Below are 19,556 nucleotides of genomic sequence, written 5' to 3'. Positions count from 1 at the left end.
ATTTCTGAAAATCAAGAAGTATTATATGGTATAAATCTTAGTAACAATAAGTAATAACTTCATCACATTAATCCCATTATCTTGTCTTCCTAAAGAAAATTTGATCATCAGATATTTTCATTTAAGTTTTTATGATCTTTACAATCTTAATGATATAGTTTCACATTAGTAATAATAACCTGCTTTGGTAACATATGAGAATCTCAGGTGTAACCTAAAGATTTATTCTATTCTGTACTTTTTGATGCTGAAAGCATCCAGGTTTTAGTATAAGCATTTAAATGAGTTGAGCAGTACAGTTGGCCCAGAGCAAAGGGTTGAATTTAAATTACGTGGAAGAAAAAAACATGATTCACTTATCCCTCAGCAATTTAAAATGGGGTTCCTAAAATTACTAATGCTTTTTCTATTAAAAGTTGATTGTTTTGCATTTTAAAAGGGTTATTTTTGTCTCATTTTTGCCATTCTGTTTCCTAAATTTTCTGCCATTAACATTATCTTTTATAAGAAAATAAATTTTTATAAAAGCAAAGAATATGGAAGTATTTTGATATATTATCAGATATTATATTGTATGATGATCATAATTCTATGCATAAATTTATAAATAATGCCTGACTAAACAGCATATGGAATGCAATAGACTCTGATGTACCTTGATGTTCATAAGAATTTTACCTTAAAACCTAATTCCCTTTGTCTAGTATACCATTTAGCTTTTGATTCTCTCACAAAAACTATCAATAGAAAACTATCAATAGCAAACGAACAATAAGGCTATGTTGAGACTTTCATACCAAGTGGTTGGGCAGACTCACTACTATGTAAGTGGATGCCTCCTGCACACCAATCTGTCATCTCCTGAGTTGTGCCTCAGCAAAATATAGATTACACACCTTCAGAATTATTTCTAAACAATCGAATCCATTAATGTTATTTCTGAATAGTACTATAATGAAAATAGAATCCATAGTTGATTAATGGATACAAATTCTACTTGTGTGACTAAGATATGGTAAGAAAGCTGACACAGTAAGATTTGTGTTAATTTTTTAAGCTAGGTAAGATAATTAAAAACATGTTTTTAAAAAATTTCTGTAAATTGACTATTGTGGTCACTGAGTAATATATATATGTGTGTATATATATACATATATTGAATTATAAAATAATCTGTACCTTTTGAGATGTGGTATTTTAAAGATGCAAGCATGTGGGACTTTCATATATATTCCTATTTAGTATTTTAATATATAACAAATTGCTTTTACTTTTGAAGAAGTCATGATTATTTTGATAGTATACTCTTTGCTTATGATTTAGTTATACAGCAACTAATTTTTCCAGTATTTTCCTTTATAGAAGTATAAATTAAAATTTTGTAACTTCGTGTGTTTCTAAGATTTACTTTTCTACAGCTACTGCTTATTTCTGAAGTAAAAGGACATTTGGTTTAAACATTAAACTTTTCCAGAGAAAGATAAAATCTCCCCCAGATACTCTATAGGCTCTGCTGATACAGGCAAAGTGAAGAGCTGAGACAGTTACTTCACTCTAAAAGCCACCTTACTGAAGAAAAGGAGGGTTTTAAAATCATTTACATTAATCTTATTTGCAGTAACCTCTCAATAAGATGTTGATCTTACTTTCCTAGAATATAGCTGACAAATAGGAATGAATAACATGTTAGAATTTTGAACATTTATTTACTTATTTAAAGCATAATACTTCTCTCCACCCTACCCTACCACTCCTAATAAAAGCCACTGCAAAAGCTGGATATATGTGTAGAACATTTTGTTGAAGCCAGGATGGAGAAGTCAGGCATTTTGCCTGCTCAGCAACAATTGCAACCTATTCAAAACTTGATAGTACCACTTCAGGTAGCACAAAGGATCACAGATTGAGAAGCACTACTGTATTCTAGCATCTTTCCTGCTGAGGCAATCTACTCAACAGCATTTCTAACAGGTGGACATACAGTCTTTGCCTTAACACTTCTGATCTTTGAAAACTAAATAAAGCAGTCCACCACATTTTTGGATAAGCTAGATTATTTGAAAATTCTTATGTATATGAAACCAACCTATCATATTGTGTTTTGATCTTTTCTGCTGGTTTTTTTCAAATGTGAGCCTAACACTAATAAATATTAAAATTTAGCTATTATATAATCCTCTTCCCAAGTTTCCTCCCTTGTTTCTCCCAGGTAAAGTATCCCTAGTTTCTTTAATTATCTGGAACCACAACAATCTTACTTAGTCTGATTTATCACTGATTTGTTAGTATTACTCTTAAAAGTCTGGTTCTCAGAGCTGAGTAAAGTGCTTCAGATAGGCTAAACTCTGTATTAGTCAGAATTCAAGATTACATAGACTTTTGGTTCACATTGAAATTGAGGCTGAGTAAAAGCTCAAGATTTTTAAAAAATTGAACTGGATCTTATATTGTAGTTCTCTAAATTAGTTTGCCTGAGCTGAAGTTTGATAGGGGTAAATGCAGTATTTTTTCCTTCTTCATCCACTTCAGAGATTACAGTACAAATAAATGGAAAGATATATGTGTCCATTGATTGGAAAAATTAATATTGTTAAAATGTTTATTTAACAATCAACCCAAAGTAGTCTACAGGTTCAGTGAAATCTCTATCAAAATTTCAGTGTCATTTTCCACAGAAATAAGACAATCCTGAACTTAATATTGAACCACAAAAGACCCTGAATAACCAAAGGAATCTTGAGCAAAAAGAACAAAGCTGGAGGCATTGAAATACTTGACTTCAAAATATACTGCAGAGCTATATTAGTTAAAAAGGATGTTACTAGCATTAAAACAGACAAAAACTAATAGAATGAAATAGAGAACCCATAAATAAATCCATGCATTTATGATCTATTAATTTTCAACAAAGGTGCTAAAACACACACTAGGGGAAGGACAGTCTCTTTAATAAATAGTGTTGAGACAACTGGTTAGCCACATGTAAAAAAATGAAATTAGATCCCTCACACCATAGAAGAAAATCAGCTCAAAATGCATTAGAGACTTAAATGTAAGATATACCTACTACAACTGTAAAATTACTAGAAGAAAACATAGGGAAAAAGCTCTATGACATTGGTCTTGGTGATGACATTTTTAGATTTGACACCAAAATCACAGGCAACAAAAGAAAAATAAACAAGTAGAATTACATCAAACTAAATTACATCATCAGAGTAAAGAAAGAATTTATAAAAAGGGATATACTTGATAAGGTATATAAAGTATACCTTTTACCTGATAAGGGGCTAATATCCAAAATTTATTAAGAACTCAAAATAATAGTAAGAAAATAAATAGCCTGATTTAGGCAAAGAACCAGAATAGACATTCCCAAAAGAAGACATGCAAATAGCCAATATGTATATGAAAAGGTGCTCAAAATCACTATAGAGCAAATAAATGAAAATTAAAACCTTAGCGAGACATCCCCTTATACCTGTTAGAATGCATATTATCAAATAGCCAAAAGATAAGTGCTGGAGAAGATGTGGAGAACAGAGAACACTTGCACACTTGATATAGGAATGTAAATTTCGAACAGCCATTAGAGAAAACAGTATGGAGGTTCCTAAAAAAATTAAAAATAGAACTACCATTAGTCTTCTGTGTGATTAAAGAAAAATAAAAACAGAACTGCCATGTAAACCAGCAATCCCGCTTCTAGGTGTATAGCCAAAGGAAATGAAATCAGTGTCTTGAAGAGTTATCTCTACTCCCCATGCTCATTGCAGGATTATTCACACTAGCCAAGATAAGGAATCAACCTTATTGTCCATCTACTGATGAGTCAATAAAAAAAGTGTTGCATATGTAAACAATGGAATGCTATTCAGCCTTTAAAAGGAAAAAAATCCTGTCATGTGACAACATGGATGACCCAGAAGACATTATGTTGAGTGAAATAAACCAGACACATAAAGACAAATACTGCATGACTTCCTTATGTGTGGCATCTAAAAAAGTTGACCTCATAGAAGTAGACAGTAGAATGGTGATTACCATGTGTTAGAGGGAGAGGGATCAGAGAGATGTTGGTTAAAGGATATAAAGATTCAGTTAAATAGGAATAAGTTCAAGAGATCTATTGTACAAAATGGTGACTATAGTTAAAGTGTATTGGATATTTGAAAATTCCTGAGAGTATGTTTTCAGTGTTCTCACCATAAAAATATAAGCATGGGAGTGCTATGGTCTAAATGTGTCCCTTCAAATTCATATGCTGGAAACTTAACCCTCTGTGCAACACTGTTGGGAAGTGGGGTTTTTGGGGAGGTGTTTTTAGCTCATAAGCATAGAGGCTCTTATAAAAGGGCTTGAGAGAGGGAGTTTCTCCTTTTTTGCCCTTTTGCTTTCTGCCATTTGGAGACACAACATTCTTTCCCTCTAGAGGATCCACTGTTCAAGGTACCACCTTCAAAGCAGAGATAGGACCCTCACTAGACCCCAAACCTGCAGATTCCTTGATCTTGGACTTCCCAGCCTCTAGAACTGTGAGAATTAAATTTCAGGTCTTTATACTTGACCCAGTTTCAGGTATTGTTATAGCAATACAAAATGGACTAAGAAAGTGAAGTAGTACACATGTTAATTTGTTAATTAGTACAATTTAGCCATTCTACAATGTATACAAATTTCAAAACATATACATCATATATACAATTTGTATTTGTCAATTAAAAAAATGTTTTTAAGAATTTTTGAAAAGAAAAAAATTAATACAGTTACAAGTTTATTCCAAGAAAAAAAGAAGAAAGAAGAGACTAACCCATGAAGCTAGAAAATATGGTATGAATTAGTAGTATTAAAAATCTTAGGAATTGGTTGGCTGTGGGTAGGGGAAAGCTGAGGACTGGAGTGATTCATCACCCAGGGTAACTGAAAAAGAAGAACATGTTTAGGAAAAAATACCAAGATTTATTTTGGACACTTAAGAAGAAATGACAGACTGAGAAGAAAGAGAAAGAAAGGGAAGAGAAAAGGAGAGGAGGAAAATGAATGAAGAAGAGAAAGAAGTTAGAAGAGACTCATTTTCCAAAACATTAGGTTTAATTTAAGTTGGTAGACTTAATTGGTAATTCAAAAAAACCTCATTATTTGATTTCAATTAGAGAGGAAAATAATTGATTTGTCTTTTAACTTTATAGTTCATCACTACTTTCCTTCTAAACTTATTTATCCATCACTATGCTACTTAAATGTCAAGTTACTCATTCAAAAAACATAATTTAATTGGGTCAACTATAAATGCATTTTTTCATTTATTCAACTATATTGAGTATCTACTATATGCCTGGCACTGTTTTAAGTGGTGGGCATACAGTAGGAAATTAAACAAAAATCTGTGCCATCATTCATAGCTTCTATCATATCAAATTGGGGGGAAATGCAATTTAGGAAGACTTCTACCCCTGAGAAGATGAACATCACATAAATTCCCCTATTTCTCTCACTAAGTACAATAATAAATCCTGGGCATTATACATAAAATAAGCATAAGAAGACTGAAAGAGAGTAGAAGAAAGACTGGTTAAGGACACTAGGACATTAGATATAGCACAGTAGTATGTTGTCTGGATTTACCTTTTGCCTCATATATCCCAGACTGGGTGTTGACAATGAAAACCTCTCAGCAAGATACTGTTCTTTCTAGCCAGAGTACCAGAGAAGGAACCAACTAGCAAGACAGAAAACTTTTCAACACTATCTGCTGTACTTTAACCAAATATCACCAAAAAAATGTAGTATCACTTACTCTAAAAAAAAGGCTGAATGGGAAGCTTAGAATTCTACCCTCCTAAGGCTATAACAGTGTGTCCCAGTACCACCATTAGAGTTGTATCAGAGAAGGCCAGAAAAGCTACGATTTCTTCCCTCTTGGCTGGTCGAAAATTATCTCTTTACTCTTCCCCAACTTCCCCCTTCCCACCATGTTGATAAAACACCACACTAGGGAGCCTAGGCTTCCATCTTCATCCAAAAGTAATGCCCTGCTTCCTCGCCATGTTGGGGTGGGGTCAGAAGAGACCTGTTAGAGAGTTATGTCTTTCATTGTCACCCAGTATTTAAGGAGGCCACCGTTAAGGAGGAAACCAGGTGGAAAGCCTAGTCTCCAACTCCCACATAATAGTAATGAGAATGCCCTTGTTGGGTGTCAATGAAAGCCAATTGGGAAACTTGAATGTCATCCTCCATTTGGCAGTAATGAAGCAGTGCCCTGCTCCCACCTTCCCCTGCTGGAGCAGTGTCACAAAAAGCTAATTAAACAAGTAGGTTTAAATAAGATCCAGAGTCTCATAACATAATATGAACATGTCTAGATTTCCACTGAAACTCATTTGTCATACCAAGAACCAGGAAGATCTCAGATTACATAACAAAAGATAGTCAATAGAAGCTAACACTAAAATGACAGAAGTATTAGAATTGCTGACAAAGATTTTAAAGCATCCGTGATTAAAATACTTTGAGCAATATATGTGAGAAGCAAATGTAAAAGTAGAAATCCACAGTAAAGAAATGGAAGATATAAAGAAGATCAAAGTGGAAATTTTGTGCTGAAAAACATATGAAACTGAAATAATGGTTAAAGATCATTTATTAAGCAGAAGGGAAATGATAATAGAAAGAACTTTAGGCTGGGAGGCCAAGGCAAGCAGATCAGTGAGCTCAGTAGTTCAAGACCAGCCTGGGAAACATGGCAAAACCCTGTCTCTACAAAAAACTAGCCAGGCATGGTGATATTAGCCTGTGGGTCCCAGCTATTTGGGCAACTGAGATGGGAGTATCGCTTAAGCCCAGGAGGTTGAGGCTGCAGTGAGCTGTGATTGTGCCATCATGCCACTGCAATCCAGCCTGGGCAGCAGAATGAGACCCTGTCTCAAAACAACAACAACAACAACAACAAAAAAAAAACTTTGGAATAACAGGAAGGAAGAAGAGATATAGTAAACAAGAAAGTGGGTAAATTCATTAGGTTTTCCATTTTACTTTTAGTTTTCTGTTTGTTTCCCTCTGTTGTTGGTTTCTCTGTTTTCTTTTTTCTGTTCTGGGGGGCTATTTGAACATTTTTTAGAATTCCATTTTTATTTATATTGTTTTTTTAATGTATCTCTTTGTATAGATTTTTTAGTGGTTACAGTATTATGTTATAGATACATAACATCATAGTCTGCTGGTATTATTTTCCAGTGTGAAGTTTAAAAACCTTACCTTTCTTTATGTCCCTTTAACCTATCCTATGTGTGTAACAGTTGTTTTAAATATTTTCTCTACATACATATAGGAACACATTAGACAGTGTTGTAATTTTTTTCTCCACTCTAAAACATACTTCAGAACACTGAAGAGGAGAAGGATAAGGGAAGTCTGTTGTTCCTGTATTTATAATATAAAAACAGTTTGCTAGCACATAGTCTGGGATATAAGAGGTGAAAAGAAACCCAGGGAACTTACTGCTGTGTCAGTTTTGGGGTTCTGAGGTTTCTAACCAGTCTTCCTTTTTATCTCTACCTTCAGAATCTTTTAGTGTTTGTTTTCATAAAATATCCAGAGTTTTTATTGTATTTAGCAGGAGGAAAATACATCTATTTAATTTTGTTCTATCCCAGAAGTTGCCTTTATTTTTTTAATGTGAAGAATTACATCAGTTGTTTTTCTAATATTAAATCACCTAAATATTCTTAGGATAAATACAACTTGAGCCTCATATATTGTTTTAATCTACTTTGCCAGATTTAGGGTTTAGATTTGATAACATTTTAGAAGTTTGGGTTCTGTGTTTATGAGTAAAATTAGTCTGTTTTGTACTTATTTGGGTTTTGTTGTCAAGGTTATCCTAGCCTCAAAAAATGCATTGCAGGCGTTTTATCTTTTTTTAATTCTTTGGAAGAATTTTGCATAAGCTTGGACTCGTCATCTATTAGGTAGAAGTTACCAGTAAAAACTCTCTGTGTCAAATGGTGAGTGTAAGTGTGTGTGTATATATGCACTTCAGCTACTAATTCACTTAATGCATTCAGATCTGTTCATGTTGTTGATTTCTTTGATATTATTCTATTCTGTATTTTCTTTAAAGTTGTCAATGTTTTCTATCCCATATACTCTTAATTTTTTTTTTTTTTTTTTTTTTTTTTTTTTTTTTTTTTTTTTTTTTTTTTTTTTTTTTTTTTTTTTTTTTTTTTTTTTTTTTTTTTTTTNTTTTTAGATGGAGTCTCACTCTGTAGCCCAGGCTGGAGTGCAGTGGTGCAATATTGGCTCACTATAACCTCCACCTCCCGGGTCCTGCTTCAAACAATTCTTCTACCTCAGCCTCCCAAGTAGCTGGGATTACGGGCATGAGCCACAATGCCAAGCTAATTTTTGTATTTTTTAGTAGAAACAGGGTTTCACCATGTTGGCCAGTCTGGTCTTGAAGTCCTGACCTCGTGATTCATCCACCTTGGCCTCCAAAACTGCTGGGATCACAGGCATGAGCCACTGCACCTGGCCTACTCTTAATTTTTAAATCTCTAGTTAATTGTAGTATTTCCTTTAATGTGATACTTAAAATAGATAAATTCAACTGAATGGTTTTTTAAAATTAAAGCTCCCTAAAGCAATGTAAAGTCTAAAACTTTTTTGGTTCTTTATTTTATGATCATTAATTTTTTTTCTTTCTTAACCAATATTGCCAGAGATTTGTCAATTTTATGAGTCTTTCAAATAAATAACATATGGATTTGCTGATCATTTATGTATATTAATAGCATTATTGTTTCCTCTGTTATATCTTCTTTGGCTGTATTATGTTTATGTTGGACTCAGCAGATTAATTTTCATATTTTTATCCAACTATTGTTTTCACTCTATTTATGTTTGAGTAATGTAATATTTTCATTAATACTCATTTTTAAGTAATTTCTACTTTTTCTGATCATTTCTTTGTCTTATGAGTAATTTGGAAGTTTATTTTTTATGTTTCTGACAATAGGAGATTTTACCTTTTCATACTTACTTCTGTGTTAATTGAGTTATAGTTAGAATTTGGTTTGTATGGGAGATTTTGTTGAAATTTATAAGACTTACTTAAAAGCCTAGTTTATAGTTACTTTTAATAAGCGTTCCATCTTGAGAAGATGTATTCTTAATTGTTGATTATCTTTTTTCAAATGTTATTTATATTTTTGGCTTTATTTATTGATAGATATTTTAAATGACTTTATTCTGATGGATTTCATTTTTTAAATTTTTAACCTTTATAAGTATATACTAGGCTACATGAGATATTTTGATATAGGCACACAATGTGTAATAATCACATCAGCATAAATAGGGTATCCATCACTTCAAGCATTATTTTTTTTTTTTGCATTACAAACAATCCAATTATACTCTTTTAGTTATTTATAAATGTGCAATGAATTATCGTTGATTGTAGTCACTCTGTTGTGTAATTAAATACTATATCTTATTTATTCTATCTAACTATATTTTTGTACCCATTAACCATGCCCACTAACTGCCCCCCACCCTCACCACCCTCCCTGGCCTCTGGTAATCATTATTTTACTCTCTATCTCCATAAGTTTCACTGTTTTTAATTTTTAGTTTTCACAAATAAGTGAAAATGAGCAAAGTTTGTCTTTTTGTGCCTGGCTTTTTTCACTTAACATAGCGTCTTCCAGTTCCATCCATGTTTTTGCAAATGACAGGATCTCATTATTTTTTTGGATAAATAGTACCCCCTTGTGTATATTTACCGCATTTTCTTTATTCATTTGTCTGTTCCTTCCAAGTCTTGGCTATTGTGAATAGTGCTGCAATAAATATTGGAGTGCAGATATCTCTTCAGTATACTGATTTCCTTTCTTTTGGGTATATATCTAGCTGTGGGATAGCTGGATCATATGGTAGTTTAAGTTTTATGAGAAACCTCTATACTTTTCTCCATAGTGGCTGTACTAATTTACATTCCCACCAGCAGTATGTAAGAGTTCCCTTTTTTCCACACCCTCACCAGCATTCATTATTGCTTGTCTTTCGGATTAAAACCATTTTAACCAGAGTGAAATAATATATCATTGTACTTTTGATTTGCATTTATTTGATGACCAATGATTTTGAGAATCTTTTCATATACTGTTTGCCATCTGTAGGTCTTCTTTTGAAAAATATCTATTCTGATCTTTTGTCCAATTTTAAGTTGACTGATTAGCTTTTTTCCTAACGAGTTGAGTTCCTTATGTATTCTGCTTATTAATCCCTTGTCAGGTGAGTAGTCTGTGAATATTTTATCCTATTCTGTGGGTTATCACTTCACTTTGTTGATTACTTTACAGTGCAGAAACTTTTTAACTTGTTGTGATCCCACTTGTCCATTTTGGCTTTGGTTCCCTGTGCTTATGGGGTGTCAGTCAAGAAATCCTTGCCCAGTCCAATGTCCCTGAGAGTTTCTACAATGTTTTATTTGAATAATTTCGTACTTCCAGGTTTTAGATTTAAGTCTTTAATCCCTTTTGATATGATTTTTGTATACAGTGAGAGAGAGGGGTCTAGTTTCATTCTTCTGCATATGGGTAACCAGTTTTCCCAGCGACATTTATTGAGGAGATTTTTCCCCAGTATACATTCACAGAACCTTTGTCGAAAATGAGTTTACTGTAGATTTATAGATTTATGTCTGCATTCTCTATTCTGTTCCATTGGTCTATAGATCTCTTTCTATGCCGGTACCATGGTAGTTTGATTATAATAGCTCTGTCATCTAATTTTAAGTCAGGAAATGTGATTCTTCCAGTTTTGTTCCTTTTGCTCAGGATAGCTTTGGTTATTCTGGGTCTTTGTGTTTCTATATAAATTTTAGGATTGATTTTTCTGTTTCTTTGAAAAATGTCATTGGTATTTTGATAGAGATTGCATTGAATCTGTATATTGCTTTGAGTAGTATGAACATTTTAAAAATATTAGTCCAATTCACTAACATGGAATATCTTTCAAATTTTTATGTCCTCCTCAATTTCTGGCATCAGTGTTTTGTAGTTTTCATTGCAGAGATCTTTCACTTCTTTGTGAAAAGAAAAGGTAAAGGTAAAGTTTATTTCTAGGTATTTTACTTATAGCAATGATAAATAATAGTACTTTCTTGATTTCTTTTTCAGGTTGTTCACTGTTGGCATATAGAAAAGCTACAGACTTTTTGTGTGTTGATTTTGTATCCTGTAACTTTACTGAATTTGCTTATCAGTTCTAATAGCTTTTTGGTGAATTCTTTAGGTTATCCCAAATACAAGATCATATCATTTGCAAACAAGGATAATTTGACTTTTCAGTTTGGATGCCCTTTATTTCTTTCTCGTCTGTTAATTTATCTTGTCTTATTGTAAATACAAGGTTCTTTTCTACTTAAGCATGTTGAGATCTATTCCTTGTGTTTTTTACCCATTGACACTATTAACCATTTCATTGTCCAGTTCAGCTGTATTCTTCCTCTGTTTTCTCTCTATTTTCATCTATCTGATCAGTTCTTAATAAGCTTTTCCTACAGTTGGCTTTTCTTCTACCTCTACTATGTATTATTGAATTCTTTGTTCTTCGCTGTATATATTTTTATTTTCAGTAAATTTCTCAAGAAAACTTCCCTTATTTTTCTATTTGATCTTTCTGATACAATATAGATTTTATTTATCTTTAATCTTTTAGAGTACGATACACTTTTCCACATTATTGCCTATAAGAGCTACTGTTGAAAAATCTTACTGAACTTAGGATGTTAGGAAAGGTAGACTAAGTCCAATAATAACCTCTTTAAATATTCTTAGAGTACTATAATAAAATACTATAGACTGAGAGGCTTAAGTAACAGAAATTTATTTCTCAGTTCTGGAGGATTAGAAGTCCAAGATCAAAATGTTGACTAATTTGCTTTCTGGCACATATTATCTTTCTGGCTTGTAGGTGGTCATCTTCTTTCTGTTTTCTCACTTGGTGGAGACAGAGAATGAGAGCTCTTTGGTGTCTCTTCTTATAATTCTACTGGATCAAGGCCCCACTCTTATACCTCATTTCACCTTAATTAACTCCTTATACTGCTTATCTTGAAATACAGATATATTGGGATAGGACTTCAACATGTGGATTTTGAAGGGACACAATTCATTTCATACGGTATTTATCAATGTGTCGTAGCTACTGGCTTACATGTTTGTATCTTCTAGTCTCTCTGCATTTTGAGGAAAGATGCTGTCATTCGTTTTTAAAATAATACCAAATTAAAAACATACAGGATAGCTAGACATGGTGACACACTTCGGTAATCCAAGCTACTCAGGAAGCTGAGGCAGGAGGGTCACTTGACACCAGAGTTCAAGGCTGTAGTACACTGTAATTGCACCTGGGAATAGCAGCTATACTCAAGCCTGGGCAACACAGCAAGATACCATTTCTAAAAAAATAAAATATTCTAGAGTGAAACAAAAATTACTTTACTTACAAAGAACCAGGAAAATGTGACCAATTCTCAAAGGAACCAAGATCCTCATTGTGAGATGACTCAGATGTTGGAATGATCAGGCGAAGACATCAAAGCGGCCATTATAACCTTGCTCCATGATGTAAGGTGTAATTCTTGAAATGAATAGAAAAATGGAAATTCTGAGTAGAGAAATAAAATCTTCAGGAAAAACCATGGAAATTTAAAAGTATGATGTCTGTAATAAAACATTCACTAGATGAAGCTCTAAAGCAGAATGGAACTGATAGAGATGCGTATATGAATTTCAAAGTAAATCAATAGAAATGATCAAATCTGAAGAACAGAACAGGAAAAAAATTAAAAATGTTGAGCAAAAGATATGAATTTGTGTTATTGGAGTCTTAGAAGGAGAGGAGGGAGAGATTAGTACAGAAAATACATTTGACAAAATAATAGCTAAAGGTTTTTAGATTGGGGGAAGACTAAATGTATAGATTCAAGAAGCTTAGCAAAGCATTTTACAAAATTTAACATCCTTTCATAATAAAAATTCTCAACAATTAAGGTATAGAAGTAATGTACCTCAACATAATAACAAGTAATGTACCTCAACATATAACAAGCACACAGGTAGCATCATATTCAGTGGTGAAAAGCTGAAAGCTCTTTAAGATCAAGAACATAATAAGGAGTCCCTTCTCACCACTTCTACCCAACATCATTCTGGATATCCTAGCTAGAGCAATTATTCAAGAAAAATAAATAAAAGGTATCCAAGTTAGAACATAAGAAGTTCGATGATCTCTATTTGCAGATTAAATTATTTTACATGTACAAGACCCTAAATAGTCTACCAAAAAATGGTTAGAATTAATAAATTCAGTGAAGTTGTATGATACAAAATCAACATACAAAAATAAGTTACATTTTTATATACTAAAAATAAACTATCCAAAAAAAGAAATTAAGAAAACAGTCCCATTTATATCAGAAAAGAATAGTATACTTAGGAGTAAAGTTAGCCAAGGAAGTGAAACCTCTATACACTGAAAACTACTAAACATTGATGAAAGAAATTGAAGAACAGACAAATGAATGGAAATATATCTCATGCTCATGGGTTAGAAGAATTTTTATTGTTAAAATGTCCATATTACCCAAAATGACCTATACACTCAGTGCAATATTTCCTTTTTTAAAGTTTTAGGTTCAAGGGTACATGTGCAGGTTTTTCACTAGGTAAATTGCATTTCATGGGCATTTGGTGTATAGATCATTTTATTACCTAGGCATTGAGCAGAGTACCTGAGAGCTAGCTTTTTCCTCTCCTTCCTCTCACGCTCCACTCTTAAGTAGACATCAGAGTCTGTTGTTCCCTTCCTTGTTTCCATGTGTAGTCAGTGTTTAGCTCCTACTTACAAGTGACAACATGTGATATTTGGTTTTCTGTTCCTGCATTATTTCACTTAGGAATAATGGTCTCCAGCTTGATCCATGTTGCTGCAAAAGAAATGACCTCATTCTTTCTTATAGCTGTGTAGTACCATGGCGTATATGTATCACATTTTCTTTGCTGTGGGAAGTATAGCCATTTTAGTGATATTAAACATATGTGTGCATGTGTCTTTATGGTAGAATGATTTATATTTCTCTAGGTATATACCCAGTAATGGGATTGCTGGTTCGAATGGTGGTTCTTCTTCTAGCTCTTTGAGGAATTGCCATACTGCTTTCCACAATGACTGATGTCTGAACGAATTTATATTTCTACCAGCAGTGTATAAGCATCCCCTTTTCTCTGCAACATCACCAGCACCTGTTATTTTTGCCTTTTCTGTGTCTATTGAGATAATCTTATGGTTTTGTCTTTAGTTCTATTTAGGTGATGAATCACATTTATTGATTTGCGTATGTTGAACCAACCTTGCATATTGGGGGTTAAAGCCTACTCAATCTTGGTGGATTAGCTTTTTGATGTGCTGCTGTTGGATTTGGTTTGCCAATATTTTATTGGGGATTTTTGTATTGATGTTCATCAAGGATATTAGCCTGAAATTTCCTCTTTTTGCTGTGTACCTTCCAGGTTTGGGTATTGAGATAATGTTGGCCTTACAGAATGAGTTCGGGAGGAGCCCCTCTTCATTTTTTTGGAATAATTTCAGTAGGAATGGTACCAGCTCTCATTTATACATCTGGTAGAATTCAGTTATGAATTTTTCAGGACTTTGGTCTTTTTTTGGGGTCGGGGGGGCGGTAAGCTATTTATTACTGATTCGATTTCAGAGCTCATTATTGGCCTGCTCAAAGTATCAGTTTCTTCCTGGCTCAGTCTTGGGAGGATGTATGTGTCCAGGAATTTATCCATCTATTTTAGGTTTTCTAGTTTGTGTGTGTAGAGGTGTTCATAGCAGTTTCTCTTGGTTGTTTTTATTTTTGTGGGAAAAATAGTAACATTTCCTCGTCATTTTCTAATTGTGTTTATTTTGAGCTTTTCTCTCTTCTTTATTAGTCTAGATAGTGGCCTATTTTATTAGTTTTTTCAAAACACCAGCTCCTGGATTCATTGATCTTTTGATTGTTTTTTGTGTGTCTTGTTTTCCTTCAGTTCAGCTCTGATTTTTGTTACTGCTTGTCTTCCGCCAATTTTGAGGCTGATTTGTTCTTGCATCTCCGATTCTTTCAATTGTGAAGGTAAGTTGTTAATATGAGGTCTCTCTAACTTTTTCATGTGGGCATTTAGTGCTATGAAGCTCTCTCTTAGCACTGCCTTAGCTGTGTCTCAGAGATTTTGGTATGTTGTATTTTTGTTTTCATTGTTTTCAAAGAACTTCTTGATTTCTGTCTTAATTTCATTATTTACCCCAAAGTCATTCAGGTTTCTTCTGCTGTCAATACTTACAATTGCATTGTGAAAATATTGTATTGTGTTATTCAGCTCTGTCAGACTCATTAGGTTCTTTTTTTATACCAGCTATTTCATCCTTCAGCTCCTGTCTCATTTTATTGTGATTCTTATTTTCCTTGGATTGGGTTTTGCCATCTTCCTGAGTCTCAGTGATCTTTGTACCTGTCTATATTCTGAATTGTTTTTCTGTTATTTCAGCCAGTATAGCCTGATTAAGAACTCTTGTTGGGGAACTGGTGTAGTCATTTGGAGGGTATACAATACTCTGGCCATTTGAGTTACTGGAGCTCTTGCGTTGGTTATTTCTCATCCCTGTGTGTGGATGTTCCTTTATCTGCAGTGTAAATTAAGTATAGTCAACAGACTTCTTTTTTGGATGTTTTCACCAGGCCAAGGCTTTTTGCAGTGTCTTTATTTGAAGCTGACTTATTGTCTCTGGTTTCAGATATGGGTATATTAGTGAGGCATTTTTGATGTTGAAGCTTTGGGGTGTGATCCCACAGGTGGCTTAGGCTTTTCATTGGTAGACTCTTGCTCTGTTGTGTGGCTCCCGTATGTTTCCTCACAATTGCAGCCATATTCTCTCTCAATGTTCTAAAAGTGTGAGTTTCTCTCCCTCTTGAATGCTGGCTGAAGATTGTGGTTTGGCACTTCTGGGCTGCCCACTGAAGCTTTGGGGCAATCTCAGTGTTTATGTTCCTTTCCCAAGTTGGAGGGAGCAGCAGAAGGGATTTTATTAGTAGTTGTGGCTGAGGGTCATTTTCTTGTCTCCTGGGGGCTCCAACCCAGAGAGATGGAAGTCAGCAGTCCCTCAGTGCAATCAGCCCAGGATGGAGGGCCTGTGATGTGGGCTCAAGCCAAGGGCTCCCTGTCTGGTCACAAGCACTGTGGGGTGTGTGAGAACTATGGGAAACATACTGGCTTCCTCTACTTGGGTTGACTACAGCTTGTTGGTGTGGATGAGACACTTAGGGTCTTTGCTCCCTTATTGGTCCAGCAAGGGCAGTTCCACTACAGAGGTAGTGGCAGAGAGGCTTTCCGTTGTCCCTAGAGGCTCTGTCCAGGGAGTTGCCAAGTTGTTACTTGCTCAATAGCTCTGGTGGTGGGGCGGGGAGGGGAGGCAGTGGCTGGAGACCCAAGCCTGAAAGACCTGTCTGGTAAGGATATATGGGAATGGACACCTACTTAATAGTATGGCCAATTTTCCATAGGGCTGCTGTGATATGTTTGGGGTGTGCTCCAGTATCTACTTCCCTTGGATTTTCCAGTACCTAGAGGTTTTCCTAGTGAAGGCTGCAAAACAGCAAAGATGACAGCCTGCCCCTCCCTCTGGGAGCATTGTCCCAGGGTGGTACAGGCCTATTGCTGGCCCAAATGTACCTGCAGGAAGTAAGTGGTGCCCCCAGTTGGGAGTCCTACCCAGTAAGAAGGGGCAAGATTGGGGACCCACTTAAAAATGCAGTCTTGCCACATTTTGGTAGAACAGCTCTGTTGTGCTGTGCTGGGGATCCACTTCAGCCCCTGGTTACCTCAGACACTCTGAAGGTTGAAGGCTAGAATAGCTAATTCATGCAAATAGCAAAGATGGTGACTGCCACTCCCCTGGGAGCACTGTCTTGGAAGAATTCAGCTCTCTGTTGGCTGGAGAACACAGGCAGGGGTGCTGGAGGCTTCAGTTGGGAGGTCCTGCTCAGTGAGGAGAAGTGGGATTGGGGGAACCCACTTAAAGAAGCAGTCTGGCCACATTTTGGTAGGGCAGCTGTGATTTCTGGGGAGTCTTTTCTGCTCCCAGTCAGCTCAGACTCTCCAAATCCCAAAGGTAGGAATGGCTGAGTTGCCCAAACAGCAAAGATGATGACCTGCCCCTCCCTCTGAGAGCATCATCCCAGGGAGAATTCAAATCTGTGCTGGAGAACACAGGCAGGGATGGCTAGAGTCCCCATTTGGGAGGTCCTACCCAAAGGAAGAACAAGATCAGGTACCTACTTACAGTAACAATCTAGCTACATTTTGGTAGAGCAGTTGTATGTGTGCTGGGGGATCCTTTCCACCTCCAGTCATCTCGAACTCTCCAAAGCCTGGAGGCTGGAATGGCTAACGTGCCCAAACAGCATAGATAGTGGCCTGTCCCTCCCCTAGGAGCTCCTCCTTAGAGAGGTACAGTGCTGCTACCAGTGGCTGGAATTCCAAGCCCAGTGGGTCTTAAGAGGTGCCGTGAAAGTGGGGACTGTAGGCTTTGGCTGCTTAGCCCCCTAGATTCAGCCTTTTTCCAAGGGATACATACAGGGGTCTAACCTTCCACTTTGCCAGAGCTGCAGCTACTTTTGCTGGAAAGCCAAAGTATCTAAGGATCCAGGGTTTCCATGCATGTGTGAGTGACAGCTCTGCCAAGACTCCATGTAGCTCTGTCAGTGAGACTGAAGGCCCTGGTGGAGTGGGTTCACAAGATCTCCTGACTCAAGGTTTGCAAAGATTCATGGGAGAAGTGTGGTTTCCTGGGGTCACACATTCACTCATTGCTTCCCTGGTCAGGGGAGGTTTCCCTGGCTCCATGTTGCTCCTGGGTGGGCTGTTGTCCTGTCTTGCTTTTCTTTGTTCTCCATGGGTCAAGTTTTTTCCTTGATTAATCTTATTGCGAGTACCTGGATATTTCAGTTGAAAGGGCTGTATTAACTCACTCCTTTCATTCCTTTCCATGAGAGCCATGCACACTAGCTGCTTCTATTCGGCCATCCTGCCCACTCCCCTAGTATTCTTTTTTTAAAAGAATGCTGTATATAGGCTCCCAAACTCTTCTGGCTTATAGGGTTTCTGCTAAAAGGTTTGCTGTTTGCCTGATGGAGTTCCCTTTGTAGGTGACCTGCCCCTTTTGTTTTGCTGCCTTTAACATTTTTTCTTTCATTTTGACTTTGGCAAATCTAATGACTATATGTCATGGGGGATGATCATCTTGTATAGTAACTCACAGGATTCTCTGCATTTGCTGAATTTGAATGTTGGCCTCTCTAGTGAGGTTGGGGACATTTTCATGGTTGTTATCCTCAAATATGTTTCCAATTTCCTTGCTTTGCCTCCCTCTCTTTCAGGGATGGCAATGAATCATATATTTTGTCACTTTACATAATGCTGTATTTCTCAGGGGTTTTGTTTATTCCTTCTTTTTTTTCTGACTGAGTTAATTTCAAGAACCAGTCTTCAAGAGCTGAGATTCTTTCCTCAGTTTGGTTGAATCTGCTATTAATACTTGCGATTATATTATGAAATTTTTGAAGTATGCAGCTCTATCAGGTCAGTTTGCTTCTTTCTTAAAATGGCCCTTATATCTTTCAGCTTCTGTATCAGTTTGTTGTATTGCTTAGATTACTTGGATTGAGTTTCGACATTTGGTTGAATCTTGATGATCTTCATTCCTCGTGTTCTGAATTCTGTGTCACTCGTTTTAGCCATTTCAACCTGATTAAGAACCATTGCTGGGCAACTAGGTGGTGGTTTGAAGGTAATGACATTCTGGTTGTTTGAGTTACCAGAGTTCTTGTGCTGGTTCTTTCTCATCTCTGTGTGTGGAGTGATGCTCCTTCAACCTTCGATGCTGCTGTCCTTGGATAGGTTTATTTTCCTTTTTATTCTTTGATGCCCTTGTGTGTTTGATTATGACGTAAGTGGGTTCAGTTGACTGGCCTCATTTCTGGAAGATTTTAGTGGGCCAAGTCTTAGCTCATCACTCCTAGGCTGTGTGCTGTAACTCTGGGGGACTAGTATCAGGCCCCTGGCTTTGTTCTCTGGCCCCTCAAGGTTAGGAACCTGCTGCACTGGAAAGGCCAAGGTTTTTTCACTCCACTGGTCACAGTACTCCTATGAGTGGTGCCAGCTAAAGCACTTCATTGAGGTGGTGGCAGTGGGATCCATGCTTCCTCGTGTGCCAGCATCTGTAGAAGTGTAGTGAGGTGCACATGCATTGGCTGGGGCAGGTTACCATTGGGAGTGGGGCAGTGATGTACCTTTAGGTACTTATGCAGCTGTGGCAGGGGTGGAGGTGCTGGCATCTGTGCTTGCTCTCTTGCTGCCATCATGGCAGGAGCAGGGTGCTAACAGTTGGTGTGGTTGCTGATATCAGTGTGTATATTCACATTGCTGGCAGTGTATCTTGGTGTCCACATG

The 19,556-nt window shown here is 36.1% G+C and overlaps 1 protein-coding gene and 1 long non-coding RNA gene across 7 annotated transcripts in view; one reads left to right on the top strand and one right to left on the bottom strand.

Moving 5' to 3' along the window:
* The window catches only part of RUNDC3B (RUN domain containing 3B), a 174,385-nt gene that overhangs the window by 21,122 nt on the left and 133,707 nt on the right, over positions 1-19,556 (top strand). The gene's annotated exons all lie outside the window — the stretch shown is intronic.
* LOC119472387 overlaps positions 12,507-19,556 on the bottom strand; it is a 40,878-nt gene continuing 33,828 nt past the window's right edge. Inside the window, exon 3 of the long non-coding RNA XR_005201550.1 lies at positions 12,507-12,645. This is a non-coding gene — a long non-coding RNA (uncharacterized LOC119472387). The remainder of the gene's footprint in view (positions 12,646-19,556) is intronic.

Source organism: Cebus imitator, unplaced genomic scaffold, assembly GCF_001604975.1.
Source record: "Cebus imitator isolate Cc_AM_T3 unplaced genomic scaffold, Cebus_imitator-1.0 Scaffold98, whole genome shotgun sequence".
Taxonomy (NCBI): domain Eukaryota; kingdom Metazoa; phylum Chordata; class Mammalia; order Primates; family Cebidae; genus Cebus; species Cebus imitator.
This window is presented reverse-complemented; position numbering and strand designations above follow the sequence as displayed.